The 22,374-nt window shown below is 40.7% G+C and overlaps 1 protein-coding gene across 2 annotated transcripts in view; it reads right to left on the bottom strand.

Annotated features, from left to right (window-relative positions):
• The window catches only part of LOC118740902, a 46,373-nt gene extending 25,799 nt beyond the window's left edge, over positions 1 to 20,574 (bottom strand). Inside the window, exon 1 of one of the 2 annotated variants that reach the window (XM_036472650.1) lies at positions 19,376 to 20,574. The gene's annotated coding sequence lies outside the window, so the exon portion shown is untranslated. Of the gene's footprint in view, positions 1 to 12,055; positions 12,854 to 19,375 lie in introns of those variants that run through there. The other variant, XM_036472649.1, reaches the window with a different exon arrangement.
• Between the last annotated feature and the right edge of the window lie 1,800 nt (positions 20,575 to 22,374).

The raw sequence follows: 22,374 nt of genomic DNA, 5'->3' as shown, positions 1-22,374 counted from the left end.
GACACATATGCTAATTAACTGATGCATTCAGTTGGTTTTAAATTATTAAAAATTTTAATATAACTTTTTAAACAGGTGGCAACCTTCTTACAACACCTCAACAATTTTCCTAATGTTTACACTAAAGACATCCATATTTTTTTTATATTTCATATATATTGTGTATACGTTTACTCAATTCGACATTTTAAGTAGGTGGCAACCTTCTTCAAAATATTTTCAAACGACTACCTTCTGAAACCCCTTTCGTTTGGCATCCAAATGGTGGTGCATATTTAACTTACCTAATATCCATAATTCAAATTGAATTTGATTTTTTAAAGAGGTCCCTCCTATAATAATAATAATAATAGATTGGCGCTTACACATATGTTAGTGTTTGGCCGAGCTTCTCCTCCGATTTGTGGCGTGCGCCTTGAAGTTGTCACACAAAGCGGAGGGACCTACAGTTTTACGCCGACTCCGAACGGCGATTGTATTTTTATGAGAAGCTGTTTTTCATGGCAGAAATACACTCGGAGGTTTGCCGCTGTTAAGAAAAAACCTTTTTTCTATATTTTTTTTGCGATGTTGCTTTGACCAGGGCTTGAACCCAGGCGTTGCGGAGTGTAAGAGGTCCCTCCTATAGTTAATTTAAAAAACAAAGCTTTCCAAAACCATTTCAATTGATACCCATTTTGTTATAATTGATTTACTTTTTTTTAATAATTTTAATATAATTTTTTTAAATATGGCAACTATTTTCAAAAAAGTAGAACCTTATTGCACATCTGCAATCCATTACATCCGTCTATGAACTTGTAGACGAGGCAAGAAAATACCAAAATGCCCTTAAATAAGCTTCTAGAGAGAGTTGTCCACTGAGAAGCAAGAACTCCCAAAGGGTGGAACAATTCTCTCGGGAAACTTCGGAACTGGACCGCCTACAAGTCAGCTCTAGTCACTTACAACTGAGAGCTCAGAAGGTGTAAAACCGTTACGTGTCGTGAGCACTATGGAAGCATTTCTTCCCTACCAGAAGTACATCGCCTTAAACTGGATCATATGAACGTCCTATGCACCCAGAAAAGACCACACGGCAAATACACTGGAACCCCGGAAGAAACTAACAGGCTTCTGCTAGAAATCCGCTTCCCGGATGTTTTTCAAAAGGCTCAAGTCCCATAACAAACACTGTGAGCGCTGTATGGGCAAACAGGAGGACAAGTGGCCTAGCAGGAAGAATCGTTAGTACGGAAAAGACATCGTGGGCCATTTCAACTTTTAGTACAAATAAATATCCTGGTCAAGATGGAATTTACGCATGCCTGCTACAACAGAGTTCGGGCATAATATCTGGGCCACATGTCAGATTACTGAGAGCAAGTATCTTACTTGGTCACATACCCTCAACATGGAGTGAAGTCAAAGTGGTCTTCATACCCAAAGTAGGAGAAAACTCGGTGCAGCTCCCAAAGGCGTATGGACTAATTAAACTCAGCTTCTGTGTAGTAAAAACATTAGAAAAACTAATAGACTTTCACAGTAGGGATAACTTTCTCAAGAATAAGCCTCTATGTGAGAGTTAGCACGCATATCGGGCAGTCAAATCTACTGTTATTGCAATACATAGCCTAACTCAAGTTATTGAAAAGACATTTCAGTATAAACAGATAGTTTTGTTTGCGTTCCTAGACATGTCAGGTGCTTTCGACAATACGTCTTACGAAGTAATATCGACAGTTATGATAAGGAAGGATCTAGAAGGAAGCTAGAAAGCTAAGCTGATTAGATTATAACTGGGATACAGTAAGCAAGCAGTAACTGCCACCCGTGGCTGTCCTCAACGTGGAGTCCTATCGCCCCTCCTATGGACACTGGTTATTGACGAACTCCTGGAAAAGCTAAAATTTAATGGATAATGGATTTAATGGTTATGCAGATGAACTAGTCATCTATGTTGTTTGCTGGCATGAGGACGCTATTTGCTCCAGATTGCAAGCTGCGCTCAGATTACAGGAAGACTGGTGTGCTGTAAAGGGATTGTCACTAAACCCACTGAAGTCCACCGTTGTACGATTGACCTATAGAAGGAAAGTCAACTGGATTAGACCCAACTTGACAGGGACAGAAATTGAGTTCTCAGAAGAGGCGAGGTATCTAAGGGTAACTTTGGTGGCTCAATTGGAACATACATCTCTCGAATCTTACCAACAAGACTACAAGGGGTTTTATGCCTGCCAGAGACTTCATAGTAAAACTTAGGGGAATATTACCCAAACTAACGTATTTGTCTTCCAGTACGGTCGTGAAATCGGTTGTTACATATGCCACCAGGCCAGTAGCCAAAGCAAAGCAAGTAAGTGCGGGTGTCAACTTGAGCAAGCGTGCAGCTTCGTCTGCGTGGGAATCACAGGAGCTATGCGCACCTGGCCAACGAATTACCTTGGTGTGATTACAGTCGTTCCTTCTCTGTCTATTCTGATTGAAAAAGAGGACTGCTGCAGCGCCCTAAGACTGCCCAATGTAATTAGCATGAAAAGCCAGGATAATATATATGATAGAAACAAGGTCCCAAGTATGGTATACCAAATGGTTCGAAGATGGACGATGGTAGTACTGAATCTGGCGTACTTTGACCAAGATTCCAGAAAAGTCTGCCAATGGGCAATGGGCATACCCAACCACATTCCAAGCGTAAGTAATTGGACAAACGAGGCCAGAATAAATATTATTTACGTCGGATAGCATTAAAGGCATTCGACTCATTTACAACGACTTCAAGGCTTTCGAATAGTTGTAAAACTCTTTTGAACAGCCTAGGAGCCCATAATACATAGAGTGACGATGTGGTGGACCCTTGGTCAGCAAGGTTTTGAAGGCAACGAAAGGGCTGACTTTCTCGCAAAACCTGAAACCCAAGTGCGAGTACATGGTGCCGAGACTTTTTGCGGCACGTCTAAAGGATACATTGCAGAACTATTTAGGAATTGGGAAGAATCTCAGATTGCTGGCCACTGGCGGAAGTGAAAAGGGAATGGGGCAATCATAGAAATACATAACTCGTTCCAGGAAAAACTCCGCAAGTCTGCTTGAACTTAGATGGGAGGATCTTACGACTCTTGCAGGCTACCTAACAGGACACTGCAAGTTAAGGTACCAGGTTTTGTGGGCTGGTGGAGGAAACCTCACAGTATATTCTTTTAGACTACCCAAATATTATGAATCTATTTAGTATTATTAATAGGTCCCAATAGCTCCTTATGAGGAAGCTATTACCAGTCATGCTAGTAAGTCAAAAATCTTAGCGAATTGTTTAAGAATCCCTGAAATCACTACCAAACATTCATACACTCACAAATAAATACGACACATTAACTATGCACGTAAGTTCGCGAGTACGTTTTTTCGAGTACACACTCGCTGGCGTGCATAAGTACCTACGAGTAAACGTACGTTCTACGAGCATAGCGCCTAGGCCGAGCGAAATACTAGATATTTCGCGTATGTGGGAGTACGTCGTTGTAACGTAAACGCTGACGAGTGTGTGTGTGTGTGTGTGTGTGTACTCTTCAAACATGCGAGAGTGCCAGAAGGCTATGATTACGCGCGCCAAGGTGTAAATACGAGTGAGCTTCGCCGCTAATCGGTTTCAAGCGATTGTAGCGTTGCAAAAGCTTCGTTCGTGGTGATTCGTATAGCGTAGGTGGACATTTTCCGGAGGGTGCCCATTTCGAGCTTGCAACACGCGTACGGGAGGGAGTTAGACAAGTGGCTTCTGGCCGGGAAACAATTATGTAGAAGCGAACAGCATAGCAAGTGTGGGAGGGGGCGGCGCGCATGCAAAATACAACAGCTACGCCATGTTGCAGCTGCGGTAGGAGGTCGAAAATGGTTTTGCGTTGTGTGTACGCTTCGATGTTGCGCGCGTGCTCTTTGCAATTTTCAGTAGATATGATTTGAGTGTAGGCGGTATGGGTGTGTGCGCTTGTGTTGTTGTACAGGAGGCGAACGTGTGCAAAACTGTGTACTTGGCATGCAGGCAGCACATTATACAAGGCTTTGAACTGACGCGCTGGCGGATTGACTGAGCGGCAGTCGAGCGCAAAGGTGCAACGTTCATACATAAGTAGGTAGCTAAGTGAGCGTCACGTTGGCTACCGAACTGACTGAATGACGCACCACGAAACGTGTGCGTGTACTGGATGATTTATGTACATACGCTTTTTCGTGTTACGGAAGCGCGCTATGAGTGTGCTTGACGTTTTGTTGTTTTTTTTTTCTTCTTACTCTTCCTATTCTTCTTCGTCCTTTTTTTTTGTAAGCGCTGCAGGTTATCCTGTTCTTGTTTTCCTGCTGGTAGTGCAAATTTGGTATGCGTTGCATGTATGTGTTTTGCTTGCGGGCGCGCGGCGTTGTGTGTAATATTCCAGTCAAGAGAGTAATATGCAGCGCGCAGGACGCAGGTTCTTTTACCCCCGAAAATAGCAATAATATTAACAAAAATAACAGCAATGGAAATCATTGATATGCGTACGCGTTGCGGCTTTGATGTCACAACTTATGCGTCCCACTGCGTTTTAGAGGGACATAGACAAATTTTTTAAAACTGGGTGGCGTGGGCGCGCGTACGATGCGCATTGCATTTGTGTAGTAAAATATTTGTAGCAGCGTTGCGTTATAGCAGCAAGGCGTGAAATTTGTAAAGGGCGCGCGCGCGTGCCGCGAAGCCGCCGCGTTTGTAGAAAATTAAACTTTCTAACAAATTTGCCTGCAAAATCTTCAAGCGCTTTTTGATTTGCCTTAATTAAAGCGCGTTCATTTGAATCGCACTCCAGCCGCTTGTTTGCACTTTTTACTCACTTGCGCGCCTTCTGTTTTGCTTTAATTTGCCGACGCGCGTGGAATTTTTGCACGCATCGCAAGCGCTTTTTTAAATAACTGGCATTTCGGACACTCAATGTCGGTGGCATACAGCAGCGCACATACTTTTTACGTTTTATTTGCAATGACTTCGGCTCGCGCGCTGCAGCCCGCTTTGCACGCCACCACAAACACCAAGGTGATAAACTTCGGTCACCGCTGCTTGCAGTCAGTTATGCTTTTTCTGCTGCTTCTCCTTGTTCTTCTTCTTAGAATTCCACTTCCACTTTCTGCTTACTTGCCTTATTTGTAGTCGCACATTCATGGCTACAAAGTATGCGTGCGCCGCCCCCGCGTTCCTCCCGCCCAACGTTTTGCTGCACTTTTATTGCACTCAGCCTGAGTGCTCTCCGCGCGTTCTGTATCTACTATTGATTCACTTTTTGTGATATTTGCACTCGCAAGTGGACTTGCATGGTGCTACGGCGACAGCGACAGTGACAGCGCCACGCCATGCTGCTTTGCTACTTACGACACAGTCATCGTGTGTGCTTCATGTGCCATTCATGTGTGCACACGTATTGGCAGTGAAAATGCCGAAGGTGAGTGCGGTGGTGACGGGCGAGGCATTTGTCGGGAATAGTATAGTACAAAGCATAAAATGCACTACTAGAGTTGTATGCAGTTCCAATAAGAACAACAATGATGCACTGGAAGTGTGTAAGCTTCGAAAGAATTGAATTGTTGTTGTTGCTGTGCGCATAGTAGTCCGTTTTGTGTTTGCTTCTTTTTCCTTTTTTTATTAAATATCTTTGAGGAATATCTAATTTTAGCGCACACAATATATATGTATGTATGTATATGTATGTATGTATGTATGTATGTACGCACAAAAGTTTGCCCCATCAGTGCAGCGCGTTTGCTTTTCGACCTGCTAGCTGCAACGAATTTTGCTCGCATCACGCACTCGCCAGCACACAGGGTAGATATTGGCGTCATTCAGCGAATATTCTTTCGAGTAAAGTGCGGTTGATTGAAACTTACGTCGATGTGCGTGAATGTATGCAATTTAGGAGTATCTATGGAACAACATTGTGGCTATTCATTCACAATATTTGTAATTCATTTGAGTTAACTCTTAATTAAAATTCATCAGACTTAGGCGCGTATTTATAGAAAACGTAAACGTTTTGAAGACCTTAAACTAGTTTTTTTTTTTTTTTGTATTTTGTATTTACTAGCGTACCCGGCGAGCTTCGTCTGGCCAAACATTTATACAATACTTTTGACCAACTTGCTGTGGCACATTTATCTGCTCTGATTATGGTTTTTTGGGTCGTCAGTAGGCATATCTTCCATTGCCATTTTCGGAATACTCAACGGTGCGGCACCTGGAAGTAATTGGACATTCACAGTACTTCTTCGCACTGTACGACGCAGATCGGGATTCCGGTTTTATTTCAGTTGTTAAAGCGGCCAAGAAAAAAATGCCATTTGAAATTTGGAAATTTGACTCAAGAAAATATCTTAGCCATTACTTGTACGTCTCTTTATATGGAGTTTTTGCTTTTCTTGAGAGCTGAATAGTACTGGCCTTTAAGGAGCATATGAATTCGCGACGCAAGCACTTAAAACTGTTGATTAACTTGGGCGCATTGCCTGAGGATTTTGATGTGCACTGCTAATCGCCAATCTTTGTAAATTGAGGTTGCGTGAGCCAATGTTTCATAGCTTTATCACAAGTTTCATTTTTCCCCCAACCGGTTCACTTTTCGCTTTTGGTTTCCATGTATTTACTATGGGCGGATGAAAAATGTTGGGGTGAATTTTTTTTTCTGGCGAAACTCAGGATAAGGCTGAATTCTGATTGGCGAATGGTTTACGCACAGTGTAAGTACAACGCCGATGAATTCAAACTATCTTCGTAGCAATCGATTCATATTGGCAAAAGAAATATATGCGCCAAATATTCTCATTCACCCTAACATTTCGGGTGGGTTTCGCCCGAAAACAAATTCGCCCGAAATTTTTTCATCCGCCCGTAGTGAATACACAGAGACGAAAAGTGAAAAATGAACCAGTTCGAGGAAAACGAAACTCATGATAAAGCGGATTTTATATTTTTAATGCGAATTCCATCGTACAGTTACTCTAATCTAACCTAACCTACAGATTTGTTTAGCGTTGATACAAATTAAAAAAAATATAAAAAATCGTGTACAAAATCTATTTTCCGGAATTTTCGATTCAGTTTTCCTTCGGTAGAGACAAACACAACAAAAAAGGCAGCTCACATAGGACAATCCATTCTAGAGCTATGTGCGGTATTACGCTAACAACTTTGTTTTATTACTTCTGGTTAAGAGATTCATTCCCTGAATGCGTTGCAATATTTTACTCGATTTATACTTAACCCATTGCAGGCTTGCTTGTTTGAGTTTCACTTGAGAAATTTTGTTTTCTATATCGTCGATGTTTTTGCAAAACCGCCCATCGACCAATTGCAAAACCGCCTATCTTACGGCACTCAAATTTTACAAGAGAGCTAAAACGGTCTTTCTTTGAAGACATTGCCTTGAGAGGCGGTATTTTCTCTAGCAATTATTTTACAAATCTGTTGTTTTAATCACGCCTTTATGATTTTTATGCATAAATCTCGATGCCTGGACTGGTCGATGGGCGATTTTGCAAAAAAATCGACGATATGATTTTTCCAGGTAAGTCTCCTCCTATTTTTAGTGATGGACAGGTTTTTTTCTACAAAGTAAATGTTGTCTGAATACACTTTCCTTAACCTTTAGCCTCCAATAACCCAGCCATAGCTCTAACTTTTTCAAATATTCTTGCAGCTTGTAAGAAGCCTTTCTAGTGTCTGAACTATTGCTTAGGATAGCTGTGTCATCAGCAAACGTTGAAATGGTTAGAGTTTCATCAGTTGGCAAATCACGGCAGTGTTCCTTAAGGGACACCTGCATTGGTACATAAATAGGGTGACTTTCCGTTATAATGGAATTCTGTCTGACTCTGAAGTTTATTCCCAGCAGAAAGCTTTCCAAAATTGCATGCGTGTATGCAGGGAGTGAAACCTTTAGTTTGTATATAAGGCCTTCATGCCAGACTTTGTCAAAAGCTTGAGATGTGTCCAAAAATACACCGGTGCGGCACTTCTTCCCCTCGAAGGCTTTTCTAATACAAGAAAAAATTCTATGAACTTGTTCCATAGTGCCATGATTTCCCCGAAAACCAAACTAATGTGGTGGTATTATTTGCTTATGTGTGAGTGCAGGTTGTATTTTCTTCAAAAGAATATTTTTTCAAAAATTTTGAAAAATACAGAAATCAAGCTAATTTGTGGTAAGGCTACTGGGGGTATTGACATATTTGAAGGCTGAGCGCCTTCATTGGGTCTAAAGACTTGTGAAAGATGACAGACGAAAGCGTTTGCTTTATCCTCATCATTCCTCGCCCAGCTTCCGTTCTGAGTACGTAATGGTGCTTCTCGAAGAACCGCATGATTCAGTGTTCGCCAAAGGAAGCAGTCAGTCTGTGTCGAAGCAGACAAGGACCGAAGGATCAACTGCGTACTTCTTTCTTTTTCCGCCTGCAACAAATTACGTAACTCCTTTGTACACGAATTCAGCTGCTGCTTAAGATTACTTATTAAGTAAAGAATGTTTGTTTGGGGTGACCAGGCTAGGGCAGTAAGAATTGCGAAATTTAATAGAAGGATTTGCGGTTGCAATTTCTGCAGCCTTAACTATTATATCAGTGAGATTTTCAGCTACCCCTTGTCAATATCACTCTTGGTCCGAATACTTGTAATCTCCTGCTACAATAAACTCACAGCCAAACTTTAGGAACAATTCATTACATTTTTTTTTCTGTTATATTATGACGAGGGGGGCAGTAGCATAGCATAGCACTTGAATAGCAGATACAGCAAGGCCACCCAAGTGGTCATCAATGTGTCTTGCAGTATTATGAATGAACTCATCACTAATACTAATATTCTACTATTTAATAACACACTCAATATCAGCGCGTTGTTTCAAACCCTAAGCTATTAGGAGTTGCAGATGGATTCTACTCTGATTTTTGACATCTCAAAACAATCAGTATCCTTTAGATATTACATATAGAGGTTGTGAGGCACCTGGTCAATCTAGAGGGTCCGTATCTGGGTCAAAAAATCAAACTCTTACACTAAAAATTTAAACGTGCATAAAAAACAATGGATCGTATGGGCTTCCTGGACATAAAAGTTACTCTAAGATTACATGGAATAACACTCTCTAACAGCGGTTGCAGTCAACGTAAAGGAATTGATGTAACAACGAGTACATGTCGCTGGAACATTCAAGATGAAAAAGCTACTGTGCCTGACGGAATACCAAATAAGGCCCTCAATGTCGCGGTGCACTCGCGGCAGGATTTATTCACATGAAATTTTCACACATGCCTGAAAAAAGGCACCTTTCGGAGTAGTTGGAAAGCTCAAGACCTGGTATTATTACTGTAACAACGTTTCGTCGATTAGTTTTAGTTGTATGCATTTGCACTGGTGCTGATTTGGAGACAATTTTCATACCTTTGCCCTCACCATTCATATATTCCAAGATGGCTTGGGAGTGCAAATAGAACTGGAGCGCTATGACGAATCAATAAGTATCTCGTCAGGATTTGGGGCCCATAAATGATAACAAAGAATTCGCCAGAGTCGGAGCCTTTTTTTATGAGTGCGAATCGGTGCGGAATTTATTGTCCACTTCAAGGAATGAGAAGAGAAATATGCCAGCTATTCTTACGCCTGAATAAACCACGATGAGATGATCTACAAACCTCAGGAAATGCAATGGAAACTTAGTTAGATTTGATACCATCAGAGTTACCGCCAACGATATTTAAGCCCAAACCAGTACTTAGAACGAAATCTAAGCAGCCACGTGACTGCTAACTCAAAAATTTTCATGTTATAACGATTGAGGTAGCCGTGCTGGGTGGCTCTGATGATGGTTGGTTTAACACTACCAAATCTAGCCGAGGATATCCAGTCAAGACCAATCAAATGTATGTGGATGAGCCCCACGACGGAGCTGACGGCCTGCCAGCCAAGCGATGGTGAGGAGTTGATAAGGTGCATGCATAAACTCTTATGCGAAATATGGTCAGAAGAACGAATGTCCGACGACTGGAGTTTAAGTGCGCTCTGCCCAATCCGCAAGAAAGGCGACCCGACCTACAGGCCAACTACCGCGGTCTTATAGAGCGTATTATATGAAAGACTGAAGCCCACCGTCAATGAACTGATTGGGCCTTATCAGTGTGGCTTTAGGCCTGGAAAGTCCACCATAGGCCAGGTATTAACAATACGCCAAATCTTGATGTATGGCGCAGAAGCATGGATAATGAAAACACCCGATCAGGAGGCACTTGGAGTTTTCGAGAGAAAGATTCTGGGCGAGGGTGAATACGGCAGGCGATGGAACGATGAGCTGTATGAGCTCTACAAAGTTATGGACATAAAGCAGTGGGTTAAAACACAGCGGCTCCGCTGGTTTGGCCAGGTCGTTCGAATGGACACCGACGCTCCAGCTCTGAAAGTATTCAACTCAGAACCCGCTGGTGGTAGCAGAGGAATAGGGAGGTCCCCACTGCGATGGAAAGACTAAGTGGAGAAGGACCTGGCTTCACTTGGAATTTCCAAATGGCGTCAGTTGGCACAGAAGAGAGGCGACTGGCGTGCTTTGTTGAACTCGGCCAACATCGCTTAGGCGGTTACAAAGCCAAGGAAGAATAAGATATCTATTAGCCTTTCCATCCCGAACGTTTTTTCTAGGTCTTGGGAAGGATCAATGTCTGTCATTGTGCTATCGGAATCACTTTGCTAACTCGGTGGTTTTCTTGGAGTTTTACTGAGTGGTAAACACATAACAGGATTGGGGAGCGGTAGCGGCTCTTAGGCGGACCAGGCTCTTTGGCTAACTATTAGCTAGGAAATCTTTTGAATTGAACGAAAATCAGGTTGATCACAGGGTTTTATTATTGATTAACTAATGTCGCCATTTCTTTTCTACCGAAAAATTTTGCCTTTTCAGTGCACCTAAACGCACAAATACTAAGGAGGCGGCAAAGAGAAGGCAACATACTTATTTCGTAAAAAAGAAAACGCCATAACTACATACATTGTTAAGCTGAAAAATTTGGGTAGTATTTAAGCATTTATTTTTAAACGCTTTTTTATCGATATTACATCAAAATTATCTACCTCTACTATTTAAAGAAATGTTGCTTATTAAACATATAAGTGCATTATAAAATATTTTTTTTCGATACCTTTAATTTTCTTGTTAAATATCGATTCCCCAATTAATTAGTCGCCTTTTCACTCATTTAACAAAATATTCCGCAAAAATGTGATTGTTTATCGGTTTCACAACTCTTTTTGCTGCACAATAGACACATAAACAGTGTATGCAGCAATTATTTACCCAGCAGTCACATACTTTTCCAAAATTTTTTTTTTCACACATTAAAATTTGCTGCCAATTTTTCATCCAGCACTCGAGTTCTACGTTCTCGTTTGCGTTTTTTTCTTGATTTTCTAAAATTTTGCACTTTTTTTTGCAAGCAGCTAGCGTATTTATATTTACCTACACTTTCCAGCTCAGTCTTAAGCGCGCGCGCGTTCTCTCTCTTCCTCTCTCTCTCTCTCTCTCTCTGTCATACACACACACACTGCACCCCTGCAAACTTTTTAGTTACTCATAACCGCCTGACATACCGAAGATGACGCCGGATGACGACCGCAATGACGACGAACAGGACGAGGACGAGGACGAGGACAACAACGAAGACTCTATGAAGGCCAGCGCGATGCAAAAGACATCAACGCGCTGACATAACCGTCATCGAATTGCTTGCAAAATTGTCTGCAGACTACTGACTGATGCGTATCAAACCAGGGAAACGGCTGGATTTGGATGCAGTGCACCAACAATGCAACGAATGACCAACTAGACGATTGATGGAAGGTAGCAGTAATGGTCTTTACAGATGAAATTAGAAAACAGCAAAAAAAATAAAACAGAAAAGAAAAACCTGGCTAAGTAGCCAGTTCAATGCGAGAAGTCCTCAGACAAAAGCCTGCCACAAGAAAAAGTTGCTAGAAAATCTTCAAAAGTTTCACAAATCGTTGTAATTGTAGCACACTTACACTTTACTAAACGACGCTTTTCTATTTTCGGTTGAGCTGCAGTGACGCTGATAGCGTCCAAATCTTTTGTGCTGAATGTACTAAGGTATGGCTGCGTCGCTTTGGATATTATGGCCTCTGACGACACTGGTCGTGTGGCCCTTTGGAGCGGCTGGAGTTGGCTGTGACTCCGACGCCTCCTTGGGCTATGGCTATTCCTATGGCACTGCACTGCACCGCACTGATTTCCTGACGAAGGGCAGCAACTAGCAAGTTTAACTACCAGCACTGCACTCACGCGACGGTGTACAGACGATGCATATGAATTTCGTATACGAGACAAGACCAACGCGACGCGGCGACAGCGACGACGGACACACAATCACTTCACTACACAATCACAGTCACAGGCACAATTACAATCCCTCACATAGTACGAGTATATAATATATATATTTATTTTTGGATAAGCCGAGCTACTCTTCTGCCAAACACTTAGCTAAGCTTCCGCCCTTCAGCGTCGTCTGTTGTGTGTCCTGTTGAAACTGCAAAAGGTAACTGAAACCGAAATCGAAACTAAATCTGATGGCTCCAAAAAGAATCGCGTCGTTAAAGGCAAGGTTTATGTCCAGCGCGCGCGAGTGAGTGAAAAACGCGGCGCTAGCTGCAGAGTAAAAGTATAGCGCGTCAGCAGCGCTTGCCAAATAAAACCCCAAGAAAGCTGTGAGCCACAAGAGTTTTTTGGGAGCAGCAACAGCGGCATCAGTCGGCCGCATATCCACACGAAGCGTGGTCGGTCTCTTAACTAGATACACATGTGAATGTATACATACACTTTTATGTTGTGGAGCATGCTGCCCACCAAGCGCATGAATGGCGTCCATGCATGCCAACTGCAAGAATACAACTACAAGAATAACAATCCAACATGGCAAGTTGATGCGCGTAAAACTGAATTACGAGTGCTGCGCTGCTGCCGCGTTTGTTGGCGCTGCATAGAGAGTTGGCTCCCCTTGTAGCAAGTTAAGTGCTACACGGGCAGCTAGAGTGCGCTGAGCGCATGAGAGCGCGTTCTTGAGCGCGCGAGAGCGACATGGCTGTTGCAAAAAACCTGCAAAATATTTTTTCTCACTTTAGTGACTTTTGGCTTTCTGCAAAAATGTGCATTTCCTGGAAGGTTGCCAGATGTGTGGATTAGTGTGGGCGCTTTTTAAAAACTTTGCTACTTTCTCGATGAGAATGGAAAGGAATTAATTGACCACTCTTTGTGTCGATGTCCAGGTCTGCACTCGCAGCGAGGGAAGGACTTGGAGATAGCGACGGCGAAACTCAAGTCCATTTGGAATAGCAAGTGGTTCAGCAGCTTAATGCCTTGATACATTTTTCTCTGCAAAGGAACCCCGGTTAGGGTGACTCCTCCTAGCACGCACTCACAGAGGCGCTCACTTTCCATGCAAGCCCACCTAATCGAGCTCTTCATCCGTTAGTAGGCGTATTGAATTGAATGCCAAGGCATCGCAACAATTACCTCAGCAAAATTGTCGATGAGCTGCCGGATTCAGGCCTAGATATTTCAGGGTCAATACATAAATTCTTAAAAAAAAGAGCTTGCCACTTCAAGATTTTGCTAATTGTTTGGAACTTCCTCTTCCACTTTATGACAGATAGCTTTTGTGAGAAGGTTTTCTGGTAACAGAAATACCCAAATTTATCAGTATTTTTTTCAATGCTATCTCCACTTATTTCTGCCCAGTTTCGATCTTGTGACGAGCGCTAAGATTCCAGAACGCGTATACCATTTGACAACACAGCCCTCAGATACACACGTAGGCAGTTTTTTGACCTCAAAAAGGCCCGAAAAAACAACTTTCACAACGACGAACGCTATACTCTCAGGATATATTTAACAACATTTCTTTCAACTAAATAGTGCCTGAAGCGGAAACTGTGGGGATGATGATGAGCCGAACCATCACTACTGCTGGCAATTAAGCTCTTGAGAGCTCACGCCCTTTGCGATTTTCCAAGCCTTCTGGGGAGAGTGGTGCTCTGTGATCTTAGACCGTCAAACAGATGATTCTTTATATAGTCCGCAGAGTCCCTTAAAAAACAGGTGTATGAATCTATAATTCGAAATCACGAAGGCTGAAAGGTATTCTTGGCGAGACCTGAAATAAAAAGAAGAATCCTATACTCTTAGGATATTTAAGAAACTACGCGGGAAACTGGATAATTGTTACCGAAGAGTAGCGTATTTTTCTATTTGGTGAAATTTTCCATGACGGAGGATGGAGGCACTGCCTTGGGTTACTTGTTGAATAAGCATCGCCTCGTTGGTCTCTTAAACTTTAAGTCTGCGCAAAAGCTGATATTATACATGGTCAGTTACAAAAGGCCTTGAGGTAACGTTTGCTGGCTCTCATTTTTGCTGTTTCCGTTGGGCTGCGTTTTTATTGAAAGTCGAAAAAACTAATTAAAAGGTGCTCAATATAAGAATAAGACTTCTCTGAGAATGGGATACTTTACGGATTTCTAGGAGGCTTTTCACAATGCTTTTGCGGGAGAAAGCGTTGAATCCCTAGACACCTGATTCTCGGCTGGGGGAATTCACTAAAATCAGAATGTTGGAGCGGGTACAATTATTTAAGGCAGTGAGGCTTTTAGAGCCACTAATACTTTGGCATTTAACGTCGTGTTTAATATATTATGTATATTTATACGTTAGACCTAACACGCGATACCTAACGCACGTCAAGTTGAAACTTGAAACTAGTCTTACGGGAAAAGGGATCTTTTGCAAGTATGAAATTCGCTCGGAGTATACATAAATTATTCTGGACACCAGTTAAACCTGAATGTAATATATGCATAGTTTGAAGAATAGCCTCAAAGCGTATCCGCGGTGTTTTGAGGACCTGAGTAGGTAGGATATCAGGCAGCAGGGTCTCAGCATACTATTATGGAGACTTGAGATTGAGAAGGTGTAAAAAGGTATCACACAAACAATTTTTTGGAGTTTAAATGCGGCTTTACGTTAGCGGTTCCCACAGCATTTTTTGTCAAACAACAGCTACTGTCAAAATATTTGATTTTAAATTGAGTACCTATACATTTATTCATTCGGTTAGTGTGCGATGAAGGGCTTCACCATCTACTAAACACGCTCAACCATTAACGATTCATCAGCCATTCTTAGTGCCTATGGAAATAATGAACTTTCTCCAGTGTTTAGTGAGCTTTTTAAAAGCCCATATGTGTCCAAGAGCATGACAAATTTACTCATATTTTTCCATCAGGTAGTTTGCTGACCAAAGAAATTTTCACAAAAGGACCCAGATATATTTTATTTAAAAATACACTAAAATACCCAGTTTTGTCTGGCAAGTCGGTTGCGCGCAAAGAGAGTAGAAATTTGTGTGTATTAAAATGCAAGCGAGCGAAGTGAGAGCGCGCAGCAGATATCGCCGCCCACTCGTAATGCGCCCAGCTGTGGCGTTGGCTGTGAGATAACGCCAGCAGCAACAGCAGTAGTAGATAGGCCTACTTGCGCTCATTTCTTTTTCATTTAAGTGCTCATTGAAGTACACGCTCTTTTATACAAACATACATATATGTATCAAAAACATACGTACATACATACATATCTTCCCGTTTCTGCGTTAACCACGTATCTACGTTTTTGGAAAAACTAATACTTCCACTTATAACAACAAGTTAAGAGTCACACTATTTAAAAATAAAACAAAATTTTGATGTAGGTGGTAACTAGTGCCAGTAGGACCAGAAATATTAATTAAAAAAAAGCATTTGTTATATCATAGTGGAAGAAAATACGTATTTTTTCTTACATCCTCTAGACCGACTCAATTGCAGATACGAGGTTGAAGCAGAAACGGGACGATATCTATTTACAAACATAGGAGTATAGTATATATATATATAAATATTAAGGCGGGTCGAAAATCTAATTCTTCTCAAATCCCTTGGCAATAGTGAAAATATATTGTGTCATGAAGTCAACAACAAGCCTGCAAAATATTAGTCTTTTATTTTAATTGTAAGAGCCCGCGCAACGACCGCCAAGACCAATTCTTGTTAAAAATTCTGGGTTCAGCAAAAAGGTTTGGTGCAAATTATTAGATAATGAATCCGTTAACGCAAAAGAAAAAGTCAAATATAATTTCTTGCGGCGTTTTAACTTATCGTTAAACTCAAACTTATCGCTTTTTTTAATAAAATTTTAGTTGTACGCTTGATACTTGCACTGGCCGATAGTCAAAAGATGTAAAGAACAGCATTAATAGATATTGCTGGGGTGCATTTAGGTCGCTGGTTCCAAATATTCGAATCTTTTTTTTTAATATTAGCTATAGTTTGCGAATTTTTGCAAATTTAGGAACAATTTCGGTAGCTCTAATAGAAAAGCATATTATTTACTATCATCTTGGAAAAATTTTGTTTATGCAAATGAGTATGAAAACACTGAACAGGCACAACTTCTAGAAACACTAATTAGTTTTATTATGTTTATGCATACAATACAAAAATTGCAAATATAGGAAGTGGACAGCAATTTTTGTTCAACATTTTTTTATTTTTAAAATAATTTTTTTTATAATGTGATTGATTTCCATCATATTATAATCATAAATCAGTAACAGTAAGTTTCACCTTCAAGTTGGTAATTATTACGCACCAGTCGAGTAATATTTACCAACAGCGACGGAAAGTAGTCATAATTTTTAAAATTTTAACCAGAAAATCTACATCTTGTAATCGTCGTAAAACAATTTTAACTATACTCACGTATGATTTTCTGTACGTACGTCCTACTGTAATTTACAATGATTTTTATTTTTCTATAATAATTAATATTTCAGTTTTATTTGTTTTTGATTTCCCAGGAAATGTTAAATGTCACTTCTTCACATAATGGAAGTAACTAAATATTTATATCCAAATAATTATTGCACGTTCCCCACTTTCATATAACGGCAAATTTAGAAACCGCCAAAAATGTGCTTCTTCGGTGACCAATGAAACCATTCCGCTCCAATTTTCAAGACTGCATAAATGGACTTAAAATGGGCGTTTCTCACCCTAATTGTATTTTATTAATATATGTATGATTCTGAAAACTGACCAAATCTGCGTGACCAAGTCAGTGGTCCTTTTAATATTATATAAACAGCCGAAAACATAAAAACGTTCAAAATAAATCTCGTCTCATTTTTTTACATTTTTCACTTGGTTGCCGAAGTAATGCGGAATTGAAATTTCATAAGGGAGAATTATCGTGTTTGTAAGTTTACGCTAATATCTTAAAAACGTTTAGTCTTATTGAAAAATGATATCGCATCCCATAGATATGACCAACCAAAATTTAATTTTCAAAATTCACACACTTTGAATCAATCGCGCGGGCTTAAGATAAGTTTTAAATTAATCTTTTGTGGCCAATAATAATTGGCTTAGACCTAAGACAACATAATATTACTATAACAATACCGTCAAATGCCTTTTACTTCGCCAATACAAAATCGACCCACCCTAATAAATATGTATAAGTATGAACGCGTACGTGCCCACACACTTCATTGCACAGCTTTTTAGTTAAGAGTGTGATGATGATGACGATAATGACTACGACAAAGGCGGTGGGGCAGTTAGAGGGTGTAGACAAGTAGAGAGAATATAGTTTAAAAGAAACAATAAATAAATAAGGAATACTAAAGCGAAGCGATAATAATAATTTCGAAGCTACAACAAGACTGAGGACTAGTGTTGCCAGAATTGTTTCTAAAAAAAAATCTAAAAAAGTAAAGGCAATTATTCAAATGTTTTATTAGTTTTTTTTCACAAAAAACAGCAAAGTAGGTACATATTTCTTAAATCCAATAACAAAGTAAAGGTTATTTGTATGATACAAAAACAAAAGGTAGTTTTAATAAACCACTTTTTCATTTAAACATCAGATTTTTGACAATTGCTCAATTGTGAAAAATTCTGGGCGGTGGCTGCTCTTCCGTGGAACTGCTTGACCTTGTATTGTCTGCCTCGATAATACTTCCTTGGGGTGCGGGCATATCAACTTTCTTGAATATGTATTGAATAGTAAATGTTAATAATTAAATTCGATAATTGATACTTTTATACCTTTCCATATTTCTACAGTTTGCAAATATTCAACCATCCCGCCATCAACAGAAAACTGTGCCAAAAGTATGTTAGTGATGAACATGGTATTGCAATAATCGATTATTTTTCCCCTTAAACAGAGTTACATCCGACCTGCGTTTATCGCTTTTTACAATTTTGGGAAGATTAACACCCAAATTCATAAAAGATAAAGAACACTTTAGCTGCTTCATAAATCAAAAATTTTTATGAAAATGTCACTTTATAAAGCTCTTTAAACATATTTTATTTTTTATGAATCGGGCCATAATTGTTTATTCGTACAATATTTTTTATTTGGATTTTCCTAAATTTAGAAAAAGGTTAGAAAGGTTTTTAGAAAAAAGCTAGCAGCTAAATTCGAATTTTTCTAGCTAAACGGCGAAAAAACAGCTAAATCTAGCTGGAAAATAACTCAAATGGCAACATTGCTGAGGACTGAAGGTAGGCAGAGGAAAATGAATAGAGCGCGCACAGTGAAAACAATAGTAATAGAGAAACGACGAACACAGCATCGGCAGCGCTGCTGCAAATAACTAAGCGGAAGATGTGCCAAAAGAATGAAGCTCAGTAAGAAAGATGATTGCTAACTAAAGAGTAGGGAGCGCGCCGTCATCCTACACCGCTTGCCGCGCGCGCGGATCCCTTTTCAAAAAGCTTACAATGCATACAATGGCTGCGCGTTGCTGCACAATTGCACACAAGAAATAAAAAAACACTTGGATACATAATTGTATATATACTTGCATATACGTGTACGCGCATGCAAAAGCAGTCGCTTTACGTAGGGTTCTCAATTTTATTTTTTTTTGGTACAGCGCGCTGCAGCGCTTTAACTCTTTTCTTAACGCCGCTACGTTTCCTCAAAAAAGCTAGCGCTGCCGGCGCGGCATTGAGAGCTTTGCTATAAAAAAATAAAAATAAATATGCGCACGTACCAACGACAATAAGTGGAAGATTGCGCCTTACATAGAGAACATGAACACACATCAAAAAAGGTTGAGCAAATAATACATTTATATGTATATACAGTCAAAAGAAAAAAACCAAGAACGTTGGCTTTAGTTAAACCACATAACAAGCATCGCGCACCGCGCACCACCTCCCTACGTGCCGCGCCACATCTTAGTTTATGCCTATCTACATGATTTTTCATTTACTTACCCGCCGCTAGCTTTGCGCCTCCCTGCTGTTAGGCGTTCTGCTGGCGCTGCCACCTCTTGCCTTTGTTTTTGACTTTGCCGCTTTACTATAGCTGTTCGTTATGTGTTTTTCCGTCGAGCGCTTATCTTTTTCTGACTTGTAGTTTCTGCCTGGGCTGACAGAATTCACTTATTTGGTGCTGCGCGCTGCTTAGTTTTTCGCCGCGACGCACCGTTGGCGTTTTTTGTTTTGTTTCACGCACTTTTTATTGCAATTCTTTTCACAGCTTATTTGCTTACTACTTCTACCTTCTCGTCTGCTTTGACTTTGACTTTTCTTTTCACTTGCGCTGCGCGCTGCAGTGGTTGGTTGGTGGCGGCGTGGTGACGCGTCTCGTACTGGTCACGAAGACGATCAGCTTCTCTGCTCTGTAGCCTTCCGTTTCAAGTATCTTCTTCCGCCTCCGCGTTAACTAGCACTACCATGTATGTATGTATGTATGTAGTATTACAATTGGCTTTGCGGCTGCTGCGTCGCTGGCTCTAGCGTTTGTCGCTACTTACTACTACGCTACTTACACGTAAATTTTGTTGTTGTTGTTTCTGTGTGTTGTGACCGCCGCGCGGTAGTAGAAATTCCAGTTTGATTTTATTTTACTTTCTTTGTCCCCCTTTACCTTTGCCTGCCGCAGTTTTCACTGAGTCGCCTTTTGTCGGCTGCTCGTACTTTTGCTTGCTTGTTCGCCTAGTGGCACTACTAGTATGTATGTATGTATGTATGCTCACGTTCACTACTTGTGTACTCACTGCTGTCGCGTTTACGTTACTCACTTCTTTTACACACGCTAATTTTTCGACCAAACACCGAACACCGTACGCTGATTTCAGACTTTAACGCCTACGGGCAGAATCGAAATAGACTAAAGTATAACCGGCCAGCCGCAGCGTTGCCTGACCGTACTCGTTTTTGCTGAAATCGCAGACAAACTGTCGTTTTTGTTTATTGTTTTAAAATCTTTCCAGTTTTCTGCCAAGCGCGCTCGCGGGTGGTAAGCGAAAAAACCACAACCGCATCCAATAAGCAACCCGCAACGGTCGGTAGTATTTATGGAAGTGACCGCAGCAGCAGCAGCAGCAGCAGCAGCAGCAGCAGTAGTAGTAGAGTAGTAGTAGTAGTATTATAGTAGTAGTATAGTACGAACTGCTACCGCTCTATATTTACCGATGACTGGTCACGAAATCGAAGATTTAATACTGAATTTACCAACCAAAATACCAACCAAAATTAGTCAGCAGCAGCGACGGCAAGCCAAAAAATTGTGAATACAGGAAGAGGAAAACACGACAGCGCTCTTTGGAGCTTTCGCTGCGCGCCGCTGCAGACAGCGTACGCGCTCTCGCGCTGCACAATAAAGAGTGGTAGAGCATGAATGTGCATAGAAAAAAAATAAACGCTTTACTCATAAAATTACGGCAGCCGCAGCAATAGCAAGCAGCGCGTGCTTGATGGCGCGACGCGGCGCGGCAGCGAACAACGCGCTGCATTTTCGCGCGCATTGCCATCGCTCTTGCCGCGCGGTAAGCTCGCAGATTCAGCTGACTGCAACTCATATACATACGCTTTCAGCGCGCTCTCTCTTCCAGTGTTTTTTTTTTTTGGAAATAAATGGCTATTCACTAGCTAACGTTAAGCGTATTTTTACGCTAAAACCATAATTTTTGTATAGTTACACAGCCCTATAGCTGAAGCTCTTTTGAGATGGCTTTTAAACCGGCCCATACGGTTAGCGCTCGTGCGCTTAATTGGAATTACTCTTTTTTTAATGCTGCCAAAAATAGTAAGCTTACATTTTGTCAGCAAAGCACTAGGTACTCACTAGCGAAAAGTAATTAATAACTACCGGAATTACTGCAAAAGTATTCGCTGAAGTTAAGGGTGCTATTTTTAGAGATATATTTCTGTTGTCATATGTTGACGCAAGGCAAATTAGGTGACCTCATGATTACAATAGAAACTTTTTATTTTTCCTAGTGCCTTTTCGTAACCGAGTAATTGACGTTGCTTACCACTTCTCAGTAAGGCCCAGATTAGCCTCGAAGGGGCGGTAGAAACTAATTTATGACCTAGGCTGAAAATTAGACTCCAAAAGTAGCGTAGTGAGCACGTCATACTTGGTACTCACTCCCAAGATTCCTTGATACTAGGACGACAGCTGGTACGCGAAAATATACAAATTGTTTGTATTCTTCAGACTAAAACCTTCGGAACTGTCAAACAAAATTTTTGCTTTATCAAGTGTTAGTAACGGTAGATCAACTGCAATTGTGTACGGGAACGCAAAAATACCTTTTTCGAGCAAAAACGTCAGTCTGTTGGTCTGTATGCCATTGTTACAACACTGATTTGGCTGAAAGATCATTAAAAAATTATTAAAATCTATTCAATTTAGGATAATTACTTCGTCTTAAAATATTTCGTTGTTTTCTTTTATTTTTAAGAAATGTATAAATTTATTTGGTTTCACGTTTAGTTTTTGTTAACAAATGCAACCCTGCCTATATGGTTTGACACTTTTCATGAATTTGCCAGAAGAAAACTCCGGACTAAATCCTGAAACTTCATTCTCGGAACACTTGCTCAGTTACTCTCGCGAGAGTGTTCCCAGAAACAGAATTTTTGCGTGTCGGGACGACTTTGTACTAAATCCTGCGAGTGCTAGACGTTCTGGAACGTACTAAAAGCCTCAAAAGTGAAAAAACGAAAGGTTTGTGCATTCTGTCTACTAAAAACAAAGACAGTCTGTAAAACATGCAACACAGCATTCGCGGTGGGCACAAATTAGAACTTTGCGTCTCCTGTACCAAAAACATAAACAAAAAAAAAATAAGTGCGCCTGGGCCACACTGGAGAAGTGAAACTTACGTTACATATCTATTTTGTCTCATAATCAATATACATACATGCATATGTACATACATACATACATACATCTGCTTTTGCTTAAGGTTACATTTTTTCTC

This window comes from Rhagoletis pomonella, unplaced genomic scaffold (assembly GCF_013731165.1).
Source record: "Rhagoletis pomonella isolate Grant_MI unplaced genomic scaffold, Rhpom_1.0 Rhpom_scaffold_00006, whole genome shotgun sequence".
Taxonomy (NCBI): domain Eukaryota; kingdom Metazoa; phylum Arthropoda; class Insecta; order Diptera; family Tephritidae; genus Rhagoletis; species Rhagoletis pomonella.
The sequence above is the reverse complement of the archived record's forward strand: the minus strand, read 5'-3'. Positions and strand labels throughout refer to the sequence as shown.